At 38.7% G+C, this 15641-nt stretch overlaps 1 protein-coding gene across 8 annotated transcripts in view; it reads right to left on the bottom strand.

The window, feature by feature from the left end:
- The window catches only part of LOC127427794 (plasma membrane calcium-transporting ATPase 3-like), a 124758-nt gene extending 109369 nt beyond the window's left edge, over nucleotides 1–15389 (bottom strand). For 3 of the 8 annotated variants that reach the window (XM_051675576.1, XM_051675570.1, XM_051675573.1), the window contains exon 1: nucleotides 14696–15388. The gene's annotated coding sequence lies outside the window, so the exon portion shown is untranslated. Of the gene's footprint in view, nucleotides 1–14695 lie in introns of all 8 variants that reach the window. The other 5 variants (XM_051675574.1, XM_051675575.1, XR_007894976.1 and 2 more) reach the window with 4 other exon arrangements.
- Nucleotides 15390–15641: the final 252 nt, after the last annotated feature.

Genomic DNA, 15641 nt, shown 5'->3' with positions numbered 1-15641 from the left:
CTAGAATGCCAAGGCGCTGTGTGAAATTTGCAAGGTGTGGTGCTAGTACAAGGTGAAAGTGCGAGAGTGAGGTGATCGTATAACGTGAGTAAGGGCAGGCGGTGGAGTTTCTGGTGCACCCCTAGGGTAAGACGGTGCCCTACGCAGTCTGCGTAATATGCGTATAGGAAGCTGTGGAACTGGGAACAAGTCTTAATATCTTACGCAGTTTCGCTTCTCAAATAAATTCATCTTGTTTTAAAAGATATTTTTCTTAGAAAACAAGAGAAAAATACTTACCTTGAAAATAATTTTTTGCAGTGAGGAAATATAGGCCAAGAATATCTAAGAACAAGCTATGATAATTCTCATATCAGTTTTGGGCTGCTAAGTTTTGTTTTTCGTTTACTCTTGAAGAGTGTCACCTCCGAGGCTCTCGAGTTCTTGCTCATCTGTGGCTGTTTGTACAGATGGCTGTCTGATGGCAAACCTCTGCCTGTAACTACCACGTTCAAGTAGGACACTCTCATTTTAAAATGTACCATTAATTGGAACATGAGGCAAAATCCAATTCAATATGACACGTTGAACAATCTCTATGAGCCACCCTCACTGGGAATTTTCTCTACAAAGCTTTGTCATTGTTTTCATGTTCGCTTTTTTTTCACCATACAATCTTCCGCCCAGGCTTGCGTTATTGACTATGCCGCCCACCATTGCCCATAGTACAAGGCCAGCAGTGGAGGTTGAATGTGGGACCTGTCGATTGACTCGAACAGTTGCAGTGGGACACATTAGTGATCGTTATGTAACTGCCATTGCTGTGTGGGCTGGAGGAGCCGTGCTATCATTCTGATAAAGCCAGGAAAGCCGCTCTGTCTCACTGAGCTCAGACCAGCTAACTCACTGAATTTTGAGAAACAGCACAGGTCCTAGAACATTATAGCCCTGTATACTACCCTGGCGGGCACTACTAGTTTGGAGTTTAAACTGGGTCCTTCAAACTTGTTTGGCTGTTTTTGCTCTTACCGCAGTTTTCCAATGGTATGTGGTTAAATAATAAATTATTCCGTTCACACGGAATACATTTTCGCATCCATCTGTGCTGTTTTTCAAATGTTGTTTTATGTAAAAATGCACTAGACTAACGTCTTTAACCATTTAGACCATCTTGCTGTTTTTTCAGCATCTCGCACAAGAGCCTCCTGCTTTTCAGGTGTTGTCAAACTTGGTTCATTTCAGGGGACTGAGCACAAAATTAATCTCAGGAGGCTGTTCGCTTGCAGCCTGCAGTTCGGTTAACTAATAAAGTGCATTATAAACAAAAAGTGCTCCGGGCTCACTTGATTTTTCCCATTCACATAATGCTAAACATGACAGGTTCTCATACTCAGGAAAAGACAACACTCATGCAATGAGCATATTATCTGTTTCTATGGAGATGACAGAGTGGGAAGCATATTAAAACTATTGTAAACTACACAAACCAAATTAAAAGATTTTTTGTCAGTGTACTGTGCAAATGAATATTTGAGGGTTTAACCGGATGCCTTGAAAAGCTGCATGAAATTTAAGAAATTAAGACAAGAATATATTACTATTGTATTCTATGAATGGAAATAACCTGATGAAGTCAGTTGATCAAATATTAATTGTGATCAATATTATTGTTTATTGTTATTATGACTAATATACAGTACCATGATTATATATTGATTTTTTTATTTAAAAAAAAAAAGAAATACACTGCATTCAGTGCTACTGCATTAGTTTTCTCTCTTACTGTATAAAGCAAAATGTTATATGTAATAATATATTACATTGATAGCAAAAATCAATAAAATAAGTTTTGTTGAACAGACACCTGAAATCATGCAACTTACTCTTTTCAAGAGCATTAAACATCTTTAATTAATCTCATAATTTAATATGCAGAGCTAATTGTACTCTTAACATTAAATATAGCCTATAATAATTATTATTACAATCACTATTATATTTTTCAAGAGGGCTGGGTTCCACAAACGACAAAGTGTGAATGCAAAATGGACTGCCGTAACAGGTAAAGTGGACCAAAAAGAGATCTGAGCCCACTTTCAAGGTCACAAACAGTGTGAATGCAAAGAGAACTGGATCCTTTTACTCTATCCACTTTTTGGTCCACTTAAAGGAGCCTCAAGTGTGAAAACATCCTTACACCATGTCAAGTTAAAAAGAACTTTAACTTTAGAAACATGCCTTGAGACCCCTGTGTCCTGTTCTCTATTTGTTGTGCTGCATTGAACTTTTTTAGCTCAAGAACACATTCTGTCTGAACAGCCCCTAAACATCTGATAAAGCACAATGGCTTACAACAGGTTTCAACACTGAAAACGATCTTTTAAACCCAAACCAGAAGACACTATTAGAAGACTCATCTGAGTATTCAAAGAAAAATATAAATAAAATTATAAAAATTATAATACGAATTTTAAATTAAGTTATAATAAAGTTATAGTACCCTGAAGAAGGCAGTTGCACCAATACATGTGGGTTTCCAATCCACAGTTCTCCTTTTTTTACTGTTGACAGTTTTTAAATGGTTTCTAATATGAAATAGCCAACTTAATAAAGGCGGTTTTAATTAAGGACTGAAGAGTGCCTTGGAACCAATTCTTGATCATTTGAAAAATGTTCCCTACCAAACAGCACCTTCCATTTATCTTTTTGAATTTTTGAGCAGACTGGAGTCTCTCTTTTGTCACATAAAGTTATAGCTTTGTCAGTGAACCGCCAGATAATGATCCGAACGGAAAGCAAGCGAGAAGCCCAGTGTTTCAATTTGGCGCCAGGTAAAACTACTGACTAAACTACTAAAACTCGCAATTTCCATGTTCACACTTACAAATGCAGTAATATTTTTCTTTCCTTAAAAATGACTCAATGTGTTAATACGTCAAATATATATATATATATATATATATATTAATTTTAAATTATATTTAATCAACCCGCAGCATCAATATAAAAAAGTAGGACCTAATCAATCTGTATTATCATTTAAATGCAATGTTTTGACTTTTTTGAGAAGGTTCAAGCTTAAGAGATTTTACATGATGTTGTTGATTGATTGGCTTCCGAAAAGGTGAGGACTCACTGCTGATTTGATGAGACATACTTTGTTTTAGTAGTAAAACAACCACAGTACTATGTAATATAGCATCACTCAGACACCCTACATCGCTACTTCAGCCAATACGATGTAGCGAGATTACATTCCAAAAAGGAACAAATTGATCCACTATGAAAACCCACAGGTACTTAGTAATGGTTTCGTTCATGTATGTTTATTTGGGTATCAACTTTGGGCAGCTTTCTAGCTAATGTTGCTGCATTACACTGATAACCAACCTAAACTGATAACCAACAATCACACAAACTCAAACATGGCCATACACAAACACACCCTCAGTATTTCGTCAAACATCACACAGAAGTGGGAGGGTGAAAGATAAAAAAGAGACAGAGAAGAAAAGGGAAGGAATGAATGTAATGGAGCGAGTGAATGAAGGCAAGAGAAATAAAGAAGACAGAAAAAAACAAGAAATGCAAGAGAGCACATCTTTAGAACACAACTTATTTTCAAGTGGGTGATTTGGGGGGCACCATACTCCACAAACTGATAACAACACAAGTTGCGATTGTAACGCACAATATATATATATATATATATATATATATATATATATATATATATATATATATATATATATATATTCCAGCCAAACGTGTATGAGCATCTGTTACTGGGAGGCCCCTCTCTTTATCTCTGTCACAAGTGATCTCCCTTCTGGCACTGCATGCCGGGCAACTTCACATACACACACAAATCTACACTCACAGAACTCCACCACTAATACAAAATGACTTATGCATTTTGTTGCACAATCACCATTTCACCCAAGCTGAGCCAATATGACTTGTCTGGCATGTTGCACTCCTCTTCCAACAAACCCGAGCACGCACGCCACAGCATCTGACAGGGGAGAGGAAAACAACATGCAATGCTAAGAATCACCTGACCTCTGTAATCATTACACTGCCACACTTAACCCTGGTACAAATGTTCTTCTCTTTAGTGGTGCTAATGTCCTAAATAACAGCAAACTACAGGGCAAACAATGAAACAAATCTGTGTAACGCATTGCTGGCAGAGGACGCAAAAGTAGCATGCAGGAAACAATTTTTGTTACCGTTAATGTGTAATAGAAGGACACAATTCTTAACTACCATTGCTAACATACAATTCTGTGTCAGCCTGGCCAGTTCAGAAATGACAAAGAATAAAGCAATGGTGACAATATGGTTCTTTCCATGCCATTCTGTCAAGAGATATTTGTCAACCTGCTTTTTAATTCAGTAGAAGCAGAGACTATTTAGCAGAGATGGGTCACTTCTATTAAAATTAATGGGAGAAATTTGAACGCCCAACCAAGGAGCTCTAAGCGCCCAACGGTTAACGGATGTAGAAAGGAGGTCCTGCCTTACAGGTAAAAGAGCCAATCACCTTTTAGATACAGTCATCACCTGTCAATCAACTTGAGAACGTGCATGCAAATTAGTTATACAAGATGGGAAAATTGTATTTTTGCCGTAATATGAGGTAATTACGCACAATTTATGATAACAGCATTGTCAGATTTTACTGCTGATTTGAAATATGTTCTTTGATCGTAATCTTGATCATCCATTTTGGAGATTTCAGTGTTCCCCCATTCAAGTAAATAGGAGCTGCACTGTCATGACTGGAAATCTCTTTCAGGGAGCATTCCAAAGATGGCTGACAGTGGACTGACTTGCTAGAAAGACTTTGGTAGAAATTAGAGGGTGAATCTCACAAAACCTGTAAAGAACACATCACATGACAAAATCACATCAAACAAATAATACAATAATATTATTACACAGACTTTGCTCTTTTTCTTTCTTTTTTTTTTTTTTTTGGCTTTAGGTCGATTTACGATTTTTTGCATTGTCACATTATCCTTGACAATTAAGCACATCCCCCCTCCAATTATCATTACCATATTACAAAACAATCTTACTAATCTACACTTTCAAGTATTTATATATCATGGTCATACTTGTTGTATCACACTTAAGAATGATTTAAAGGAATAGTTCACCCAAAAATAAATCAAATTCAAACCCGCATGACTTTCTAATGCGGAACACAAAAAGAGATGTTTTAATGAATATCACAGTCTGTCTTTTCAAGATCACAGCTGTGGATAGTGCCTCACTTTAAGGATATCGATATCAAAAATAGGAATAAAAAAATTAGGTTTGTGTCTCATTTTTGGGTGTGTAATTTACCTATTCTGCTCATTTAAAAACAAAAAAAAAATGTTCAGTAGAAAAATTGCTATGTTACAGTAATGAGAATCTAATAAGAATCACCATTGAGAATAATGGGAATAAGGCTACAAAATAAAACTGAAAAAGTAAAACATCTGGATTGTGTGCATTACAATAATAAGAAATAGGGGAAGGGGGATATGGGGTGAAATGTTAAATGTATATGTTTTCATGAGACTGAACCTAGTATGCCCAAATTTTACCTTAATGATACAACACATTGGAGCCTCTTCCACTAACGAAGGCAATATTTTCTATGTCAGCCCAATTCAACAGGTACATCCCCCACACTGTTTCATGCTAAACAATCCCGTACAGCTCATTAAGCACCTCTAGGTGTGTTTTCAAAAAAACAGTCTGAGCTAGTACATAGCTACAAGAGATCTCATTTATAGCCAGTCGTCATACCATGGAGATCTGAATCATGGTACTGGAAGCTACAGGCTCATCTTACCCATGATGATGTCTAAGGAGGGAACTGAACAACAGTACAACTCTCCCTTAATTAGAGAGAACAGATGCTCTGCAGGGTAAACAGCTTGATATGTACAACAATAAATTGCATCAGTTGGCTAAAATAATCACTGGAGAATAAAAGTTCTCAACAGCTCCAAACATCTCCTCCCCACCCAAAAGGTTGTGTAAAGTTTAAAACACGCACAAGCACACCCACACACATACATACACTGATCTGATCAGCCACAACATTAAAACCACTGACAGGTGAAGTGAATAACATTTATTATCTCGTTACAATGACATCTGTCAATGGGTGGAATATATTAGGCAGCATGTGAACAGTCAGTCCTTGAATTTCTTGTGTTGGAAGCTGGAAAGATGGGCAAGCGTAAGGATCTGAACGACTTTGACAAGGGCCAAATTGTGATGGCTAGATGACTGGGTCAGAGCATCTCCAAAATAGCAGGTCTTGTGGGGTGTTCCCAGTATGCAGTGGTTAGTACCTACCAAAAGTGGTCCAAGGAAGTACAACCGGTGAACCGGCAACAGGGTCATGGGTGCTCAAGGCTCACTGATGCGCGTGGGAAGCGAAGGCTAGCATGTCTGGTCTGATCCCACAGAGGAGCTTCTGTAGCACAAATTGCTGAAAAACGTAATGCTGGCCAAGATAGAAAGGTGTAAGAACACACAGTACAGTGCATAACAGCTTGCTGCGCATGAGGCTGTGTAGCCGGAGACCGGTCAGAGTGCCCATGCTGACCCCTGTCCACTGCCGAAAGCGCCTACAGTACACGTGAGTTTCAGAACTGGACCATGGAGCAATGGAAGAAGGTGGCCTGGTCTGATGAAAGATGTTTTCTTTTAGATCATGTGGACGGCCGGATGCGTGTGTGTCATTTACCTGGGGAAGAGATGGCAGCAAGATGCACTATGGGAAGAAGGCAGGCTGGCGGAGGCAGTTTGATACTCTGGGCAATGTTCTGGGAAACCTTGGGTCCTGTCATTCATGTGGATGTTACTTTGACACGTTCCACCTACCTAAAGATTGTTGTAGACAACGTACACCCCTTCATGGCAATGAAATTCCCTGATAGCAGTGGCCTCTTTCATCAGGATAATGTGCCCTGCCACACTGCAAAAATTGTTCAAGAATGGTTTGAGGAACATGATAAAGAGTTCATGGTGTTGACTTGGCCTCCAAATTCCCCAGATCTCAATCCAATTGAGCATCTATGGGATGTGCTGGACCAACAAGTCCGATCCATGGAGGCCCCACCTCACAACTTACAGGACTTAAAGGATCTGCTGTCAACGTCTTGGTGCCAGATACCACAGGACACCTTCAGAGGTCTTGTGGAGTCCATGCCTCGACGGGTCAGAGCTGTTTTGGCGGCACGAGGGGGACCTACACGGTGGTTTTAATGTTGTGGCTGATCGGTGTATATGCATGCATACACACACATGTATCAGCTGTGATAGTTGGTTACCCTAAACACACTGATGTCCAGTCTAGCTAGTTCTTCACAATTACTAAAATATTATCCTAAAACATTGACTTTCTTTGAATATACATCACTCCATGCCTAAGAGTTTATTGTTTGCAAATCTATCGAATGATACAGTGATCTCTGAGTTACAGTCATTCTCATTTGGTTAACAACAGTCCTTCAGTCATGGGTTGGATTCTCTTGGATTATTGAGGATCTGCTGGGATAAGCAAAAATTATCACAGCATATTTCATAATGACTGACCTTTCTCCACTGATTATTTTGTGGCCATACTAAACATTGCTCATACATTTTCCACAAAATAAATTATCCTCACCAGCAGAAGATTAGCTCGTGAACATCCCCTGCGGGCCATAAAACAATACGGTGGCTTTTCACACAAGGAGACTTTGTGAATGTGAAACAGTAAACAAACCAATTGCCAGGCTTTTGCAGCAAGCAGTTCCTGCAACTTCTCACAGAACAGCCACTCACTTAAACCCTCTAAATCTTCAATATTACATTTTGGATTTTTTAAATAGAAAAAATAAAAACATGGTATGCGTTTCAGTCTACAAAATCAGCATAACTTGTCCTTTGTGAGGGCCAAGAGTCAAAAATTCTCAAGAACAGAGCACTTTTCATACATAATGCATATTATCCACCTTTTTCCTGAACGAGGAAGTGTTCCACGATTTATAATGGAAACCTGTTTTTTCTTATCTGGTCTTAGGTGTTTTCAATCACATCAGCAAATGTTCTTGGCAGATTCACACGTAGTGTGAATATGTACATTAGTTGAAAAATTTGTGTTGAACAGAGGTTGGCTAATGCACTTAAGCTAACTGCAACACGTCGCATGCGTTTGAAACGTCACTTCTATCAGCTGTTTAATGGCCAATGCTTCCGTGTAGTAAATTTTTTTTCCATTTGGGACGATATTCATTTTTGAAAATTCATACACAACGTGGCATGGTGTATATGTAATTGCATAGTGCGTCATTCGGGACACAGCTCATCTTTTGACAGTAACTCACCCATCAGCGTTTAAGGAGTGGGTAAATGACAAAGCCATTTCCCAAGGTAAGTTACGTTGATATTTTAAACTGCTTTGAGTTGTTATTATGCTAGCCAATGACTGCATAAGTTGAACATAAACAAATTTTTACTCCAACTAACACTTAAAATGGTTGTTGTTCTATGTCTGGAACACTTATTTTAGTAGTTTTTAAACTGCTTCTAATGAAGACCCAGGCGGCAATCAGAATCATCATGATGTTGTTCGGTGGTTGGTCAGGAAAAGTTTGGATAAAATAGATAGTTCCGATCCTGGATGCTGATTGGTCAATAACCGCCCTTTATTCACGATAAAAGACAGCTATAACATCTTCACTGAGCTACTTTTTGTATCACTGTGCAGCACCCACCACTGATTGATGTTTTTTGTTGCATAGCAAATTAGCAGCGTTGTTTAGTGTTTACTGACAAGGACTAAACGTTCATTTCAGTCAACCTATAGTGGCCTGTGAAGTGGACTTCACAAGATGCTCTGCCATCTTTTGTGAGATTCAAATCCAAAGGGAGTGTACAGTACATGTTCAGTTGCAAGGGCACTCCAAACAGCAAAAGGAATAAGTGTACAATGATATATCACTTCACAGGAAGTGGAGAGGAAAATTTACCCAGCAGTCATTGTGAACCATCAGAGTACTGACGTAGTGTGGCTAAATAAAGTTCATAAACTGAGGTTAGGGAGGAGCTTGCTTATCTAATCTGCCAATCAACCTGCTGGCTGCAGAGAATATAAGCCCCCGCTTAACTCACTCTAGCGACATTCTTTCCGGCATCTGGCTCCACCCACTTACCCGCGACAGATCCATGCAGTGAGAGACTTGGATGCTACTCTACTGTGAAGCATTGCCCTCTTCAGATAAGTTCCTCCATCGCAAATAATCACGTTATTCAACAGTCGCTGCCGCAGCAGCCCTCTATTTTTATATTTTGCTGCAATGGCCGCGTCCATTTTAACTGTTGTATTCTAACCCGTCTTGGTTGGCTCCTTTCAGCTTAATTTCTGTGCTTCAGCTGTCTCTCCCTCTCACTCTCTCACAGCTCCAGAGATACTCCTCACGTAAGTACATCAAATAAAGATCACAAGTCCATTTCTCCTCCATTTCTGTTAGCAGTGCAGACCTGCAGCTCTTTTTATTTTATGCTGTTGCTCACATTATTGTTTCAAAAGTTATAATTCCCAGCAAGACCATTTTACCTGCATTTCTGTATGCAGCACAGAGCTTTTATTCTCATAATTTTATTTTGTTGCTCACATTAAAATTGTTCCTAAAGCTGTATTCCCAAGAAGACGTCAATACTATACAGCTGGTAATGGATGGGGTTTCAGGCTTCTGCAATCAATGTTCTTAATTATCTGTTCATCTAATCCCTCATACTGCATCAATGGACTCTATGCATGGTCACTTCCATGTTTTGCCTCAGGGCGCACACTTACTTCCAGCACAGCACCAGAAACTATTTCTTTCTACGCTTATTATTGCTGTCGAGATGACTCGGGGGGAACATGACTTTTCACATACGTTATTTACAGAAGTTTCTGCGGATGACATTGGACAATATCCATCACACATTGAGACACGAATCTGTTGCTCCATCCAAATGCATTTTAAGTTATATTAGCCACAATGAGGGTGAATATTCACAAGCCACAGACAAGCACTGGCTTAGCAAGGACCCTGTTTCCGACTGTATTACACATGTAATTATTTTAATTAATTTTGCAAGATAAAGTATAGCCCTCTGTGATATAAGTTAATATAATATGACAATTGACGATACTCCAGGTTCACGTAAAATGCTGGAGTGAACAATCATATATTTCTTAACATAGTTTAAGAACTTTAACCATACAATTTTTATAATAGTGGTCAATATTAGTTTATTGTGTTCTATTTGCAGTTTAATATAATTTTCACTTTCAGTATAATTTACGTTAATTGACGCAGTAATTTGACACAATAGCCTAAATATAGATTAAATTGTGTGTTAACACTTTACAATAAGGTTCCATTCGTTAACATGCATTAATGTATTGGGTATCATGATCAAACATGTAAGAATATATTTTTACAGTATTTAATAATCTTTGTCAATATTAGTTAATAAAAATAGAATTGTTCATTATTAGTTCATGTCAGTTCATAGTGCATTAACTAATGTTATATACAACTTTTGATTTTTAAAATCTATTAGTATGTTGAAATTAACATTTACTAAGATTAATAAATGCTGTAGAAGTATCATTGTTAATTCATATTAACTAATGTTTTTAACTAATGTTAACAAATAACTTTATTGTAAAGTGTTACCAATTGTGTAACTGTATCATTACTTTTATTTATGAATATTGTGGTGTAATATTACAGATTATATGAATAAAAATGAATTAATCCTCAACTAAGTTTTTTTTTTCTTCTTCTCAGTAGTGAATGTGTAATCTCATGCTTTGACTAGGGGAAAATATAATAATTTAAAAAAAAATCAGTACTGTGTTTCGTTGCCCTGTGGATGGTGTCTTAAAACCTCAGCTGAGCAATGGAGCAACTGTCCCACATCTTCTTCAAGTGATAGTTTGTGCTCTCGAATCGCTTGTGTTGCTGTATTTCTCACTTGTAAATCACTGTACAATTGCTGGATGTAAATACTTTGCACACAGAGGAAGCCTTACACAACTGTATAGCAGTGCACGGCAGTTCTGCAAGCTTCAGACCGAATGTATTTACATTTTTGGAGCTCATTACGGAGAAATTTGTTTATACTTTTACTAAATAAAAATCATATTTGTTGTGATAAATCGCTTAATTTTACAAAGAATAGTAGTTTGCTACAATTCGACACTTTCGCGTTAGCAGGATACGATACCGGAAGACTGTTTGTTCTCTGAGATTTTACTGGAAATACGTAGGCTACGTTCCGTGCATAAAGTCCATTAGGTGATCACGTTAGGTGATTGTGCGTTCCGCCAGGGGGTGACTGAGTTTAGGTTCACAAACGTTGATTTGTTAATCACAGTGTTTGCATGCCTGAGTGTACTCCCCATCACAGAATCGGGTTAAAATATTAATGCATGTTATTATGCATAAGTAACTCAGTGTAAAGGATCTGATTACATCCATTTTGCATTCTGCCGGTCACTCCTATCACATGTCAAATCACGTGTTTAGTGACTTCATATGTCTTCACTGTTCTCCTTAAAGGGAAGTACCACCCATTGCCGTGTGCCCTCTGACACCTAGTGGTAGACATTGCTCATAAAATTTCCATATTTACTTAACAGCACAATGTAGATTGCTGCTCTAATTCAAGATAAAATCAAAGTACAATTTCCTATATCCAGCAATGCTGTTTCACTTTATTAGAGTCGTTCTGGCATCATTAAAGTGTTGAGATTTGTATTTTATGGGTTACTAAAACTATTAATTATTTTATTAATATTGGATTACGAAGCTTTCTAAACAACGGGGCTTTATCACAAACGTTTGAAATTCAAGCTTCATCACACAAGTTTCCGCATACAGTTCATTTTCTGCATATGCTGGTCAAAACAAAAGCACCCCAATAAAGCTCTCTACATTAGTTTAATAACATTACATTTATTCTAAATTATTAATGCAATTTGGTAATTTTGCCCAGTTCACCATATACAGTATGGGCTTGTGGTCGGGGCGGTAACACTTAGTAGCAGGTAAGTAAGGTATTTGTATAACTTTATTGGGATTGGTACAGAGCTGCAGCTCTTTTAATCCCAGATAATTGTATTCTGCATTTCACATTTTTGTTCCTAAAATTAGCACACAGGGGTGTATATCTATATACATGCATGTAATTATTACTCAGACTCCGACTCTCTCCAGAGATTCTACCCAATATCATAATTAAAAAATTTCTGTAGCTCAAAGTGGAGCACCTTTACTACGCTGTCTCAACTACTCTACTGCCGCAGTAGTACTACAACTCTGCCTCCCGCAGGAGGCCCACCTTACTACACTGCCACAGCAGCACCCTGTCTCCGCTTCCACAGGAACATCTAGTATTGCACGTTCTCAACAACTTACTTTACTCCACTGCCACAGTAGTGCCTAAACTCTGCTCCCGCAGGAGCCTCTTCTACTCAACTGACACAGCAGTATTTCCAGTATTTTACTATTTTAACAAATCCTTGTTTCCTTTTCAGGTGCGTGTATTAATGCATTAAAGTTACGTATTCCTAACCAACCTTTTTCTTTCCCTCACAGGTATGTACAAATGTAATAAAGTTAGGTATTCCTAACTAAACTTTTGCTTCCTTTTAAAGGTATGCACACAATCATTTCAATTCCCTCCACAGATGCACCCCTTTGTCTTGGCTTTACAGCAGCTATAATGGGTATTACAGACACAGCCCTCATCTCCGCTTTTCCATTTTCAATCACCCATATTTCCCTGTCCCTGGACAGCACCTTGCGTGAGGCTGCCTCTGCAAGATTGTTGCTTCGGTCCATTATACCTACAGTACAGCTCACTATGGCTGTATACAGGTCCCTTCATCTAAACTTTCCACCTGGAGCGGACCCTTGCGTGAGGCTGCCTCCGCAAATAGCTGCCTCAGTGCAGCATACCATTTGTTATAGCCTCCTATGGCTGCATAAATGTCCTTTGTCTAAAACCTCCCACCCGGAGCGGGCCCTTGCGTGAAACTGCCTCCGCAAACAGCCGCCTCAGTGCAGCATACCATTTGGTACAGCCTCCTATGGCTGCATAAATGTCCTTTGTCTAAAATGTCCCACCCAGAGCGGGCCCTTGCGTGAAGCTGCCTCCACAAGCTGGCTACTTCGGTGCAGTTTACCAAGATTTAGCACTTCCGTTAGCCTTTGATTTGTCATTCCTTTTGCCCATTATGTTTTATTACGTAATATGATGTAAAAAAAATAAATAAATAAATAAATAAAAAAAACACAATTTATTTATATATATATATATATATATATATATATATATATATATATATATATATTAAACAGCAACAGTCATTTAACATAGGGGTTATTCTGGAAAAATATTTTGATTTAAATATGTAACAACACATATGTAAAAGAAGACACGTGGATGTATTATAAATGTATATAAGTGGATGTAAGGTTATCTTGCATGCATTTACACGAGCATATCGTGTCATCTTGAAACCCCTAATCTGCAGGACTCAAGCTTTGTCTGTGTTTGACTTCAATTTTGTCAAGTGAAGTGACTTTCAACAGATATCCCGTGTTCAGTGAGTAGGGAGCAGTGAATACTGCATAGCGACCCAGCGAATTGAAACGCAGCTTAGGCCTGTATTATTTAACAGATGGATGACATTTAGCCTAATGTTCTGACTTAAAATAATAATAATAAATTATGTGTGTCCTTAATTAATAGTTTATTTATGTAGTAACCGTTTTATGACAGCACCAGGGCACTCGAGGCTGTGTCATATTGCGAATATAGTCACGTCTAAGGCAAAGTGGATATACACGGATTTGCACAATATAGCATTGCCTCTTATCCCTTATTGCTTAAGAATATGAGGTTAAGAGACAACTTGCGCATTGATGATGAAAATTCTTGTCACTTGTTTTATAATCGTATAAGCTTGTAGCGCGAGGACACACCCAGAGAGGCGCGAGAGAGGCGAGGTGGACGTTACCCAAAGGGGTGACGTCAGAGGGATCGACTGATTACCTTTTTATCAATCAGCAAAAAAGCCAGTTCACCCTTCACTCGAAATGCACCCGTTTATTTTTACCCATTAAAGAGACACTTGTGAAATTGTCTATAGTGTAAAAATGGAAGACACCGCAGCCAAGTGAGCAACATCAATTTTCGACAGTTCTCACCTCGGTGTTGCGTGACTGCTCTGACACCTCTGACTTGACAGCAGCGATTGTGAAATGGCACTAAAATGCGGCAGCACGTATTTATGATCGATCAAAATTTATAAGCATAACACTGACATGCAACACACAGTTATATGCGTTATTGGAATACCGAACGAAAACAAGATCATTTTTCATTTTCACAGTTGGGGAAGTGTAATATTTCTAAAGGTAAATTCTCGACAACTAATACTACTTCCGCATTCAAATTGCTCACTGAAAAGCAGTGCAGAAATTAATATTTGCAACGGGCACTGGCAAAAGATAGTTCTCTCTTGTGAGCAAATGCACTAGCTTAGAGGAACATTTACAACAAACCAAATGGGACACGCACACACACACACATGTGGGTAGAAAAACAAAGGGAAGAAAATGGGTAGACCCAGAAAACAGGAAAAATAACAAACCTTCCTTAGAGCTGGAGGGCTGTTTCTGTCAGGAAGAGTGAAAGCCGCACATGGGACGTTCCTGTTCATTCAGTGCATCCAGAAGAAACAACCCCCGTTCCTTTTTGCTTCAAAACAAGCCCTTTCTCCTCAAAACTCCCAATGATTAAAGAATGTCTGTAAGTGAAAGCTTGAACGGACAAACAGACAAGTCTTTCTTCGGATAGCTGCTCTCAAACCGTGTTTGTTTACTCTGCATCTGTAAACTAACTTTAGAATTGGTGCCCGTCAACCAGTAGGATGGAATTCGTCGTTTTTCCTACATATAAAATCTGACCTCCGCGCATAGGCTAAATGTAAATAAACAGTAGGAAACTTCTTAGATCACACCAGTATAAACTAACCCGTTGAGAAGAAGCACGTCTGCTCGAAACCAATCCAACAACCTTTTCCCGGCAAGAAAGAAGAGGAAATGATCACAAGATGTTCTGGGGTATGTTCCGCTTTGGCGGAGCGCAACTCAACAGATCCCAGTTTTGTTTTGCTTTCTCTCTTGTTGTCTATGTGTTAACTGCTCTATTTGTTGCGGGCGAACTGCTTACTCTTACCCCTGTTTAACCGCCGGGAATAGTGCGGATAAACGCAACCTTTCAGCGCGCAACGAAAAAGACACCGTCTCAATCACTGGTTGCCGTGGTTGGAAATCGAAAGAGGGCAGATAGAGATTCAGTACGAGGGTTGGGAGAACTGCGGCGGAGAGGGAGGGACTTGTGTGGGATCAGTCATTTAAGGTGGATCATAAGAAAAAATCCAAACAAATGAATGGTCAGTTCCTGGATGTTGGCGCTTATTTGAATACGAGCTTGTTCTTTTGAGGCGTCTTTTTGGTGGGGGGCCGGGGCTCAAATAAATTTGTAATTAAAGTTAGTAAACATTCAACACCTCTTGGACAATTGAGAACTGGAAC

The sequence above is a fragment of the Myxocyprinus asiaticus genome, chromosome 37, assembly GCF_019703515.2.
Source record: "Myxocyprinus asiaticus isolate MX2 ecotype Aquarium Trade chromosome 37, UBuf_Myxa_2, whole genome shotgun sequence".
NCBI lineage: Eukaryota > Metazoa > Chordata > Actinopteri > Cypriniformes > Catostomidae > Myxocyprinus > Myxocyprinus asiaticus.
Note: the sequence above shows the minus strand (reverse complement) of the source record. Positions and strands in the feature narration are given on the sequence as shown.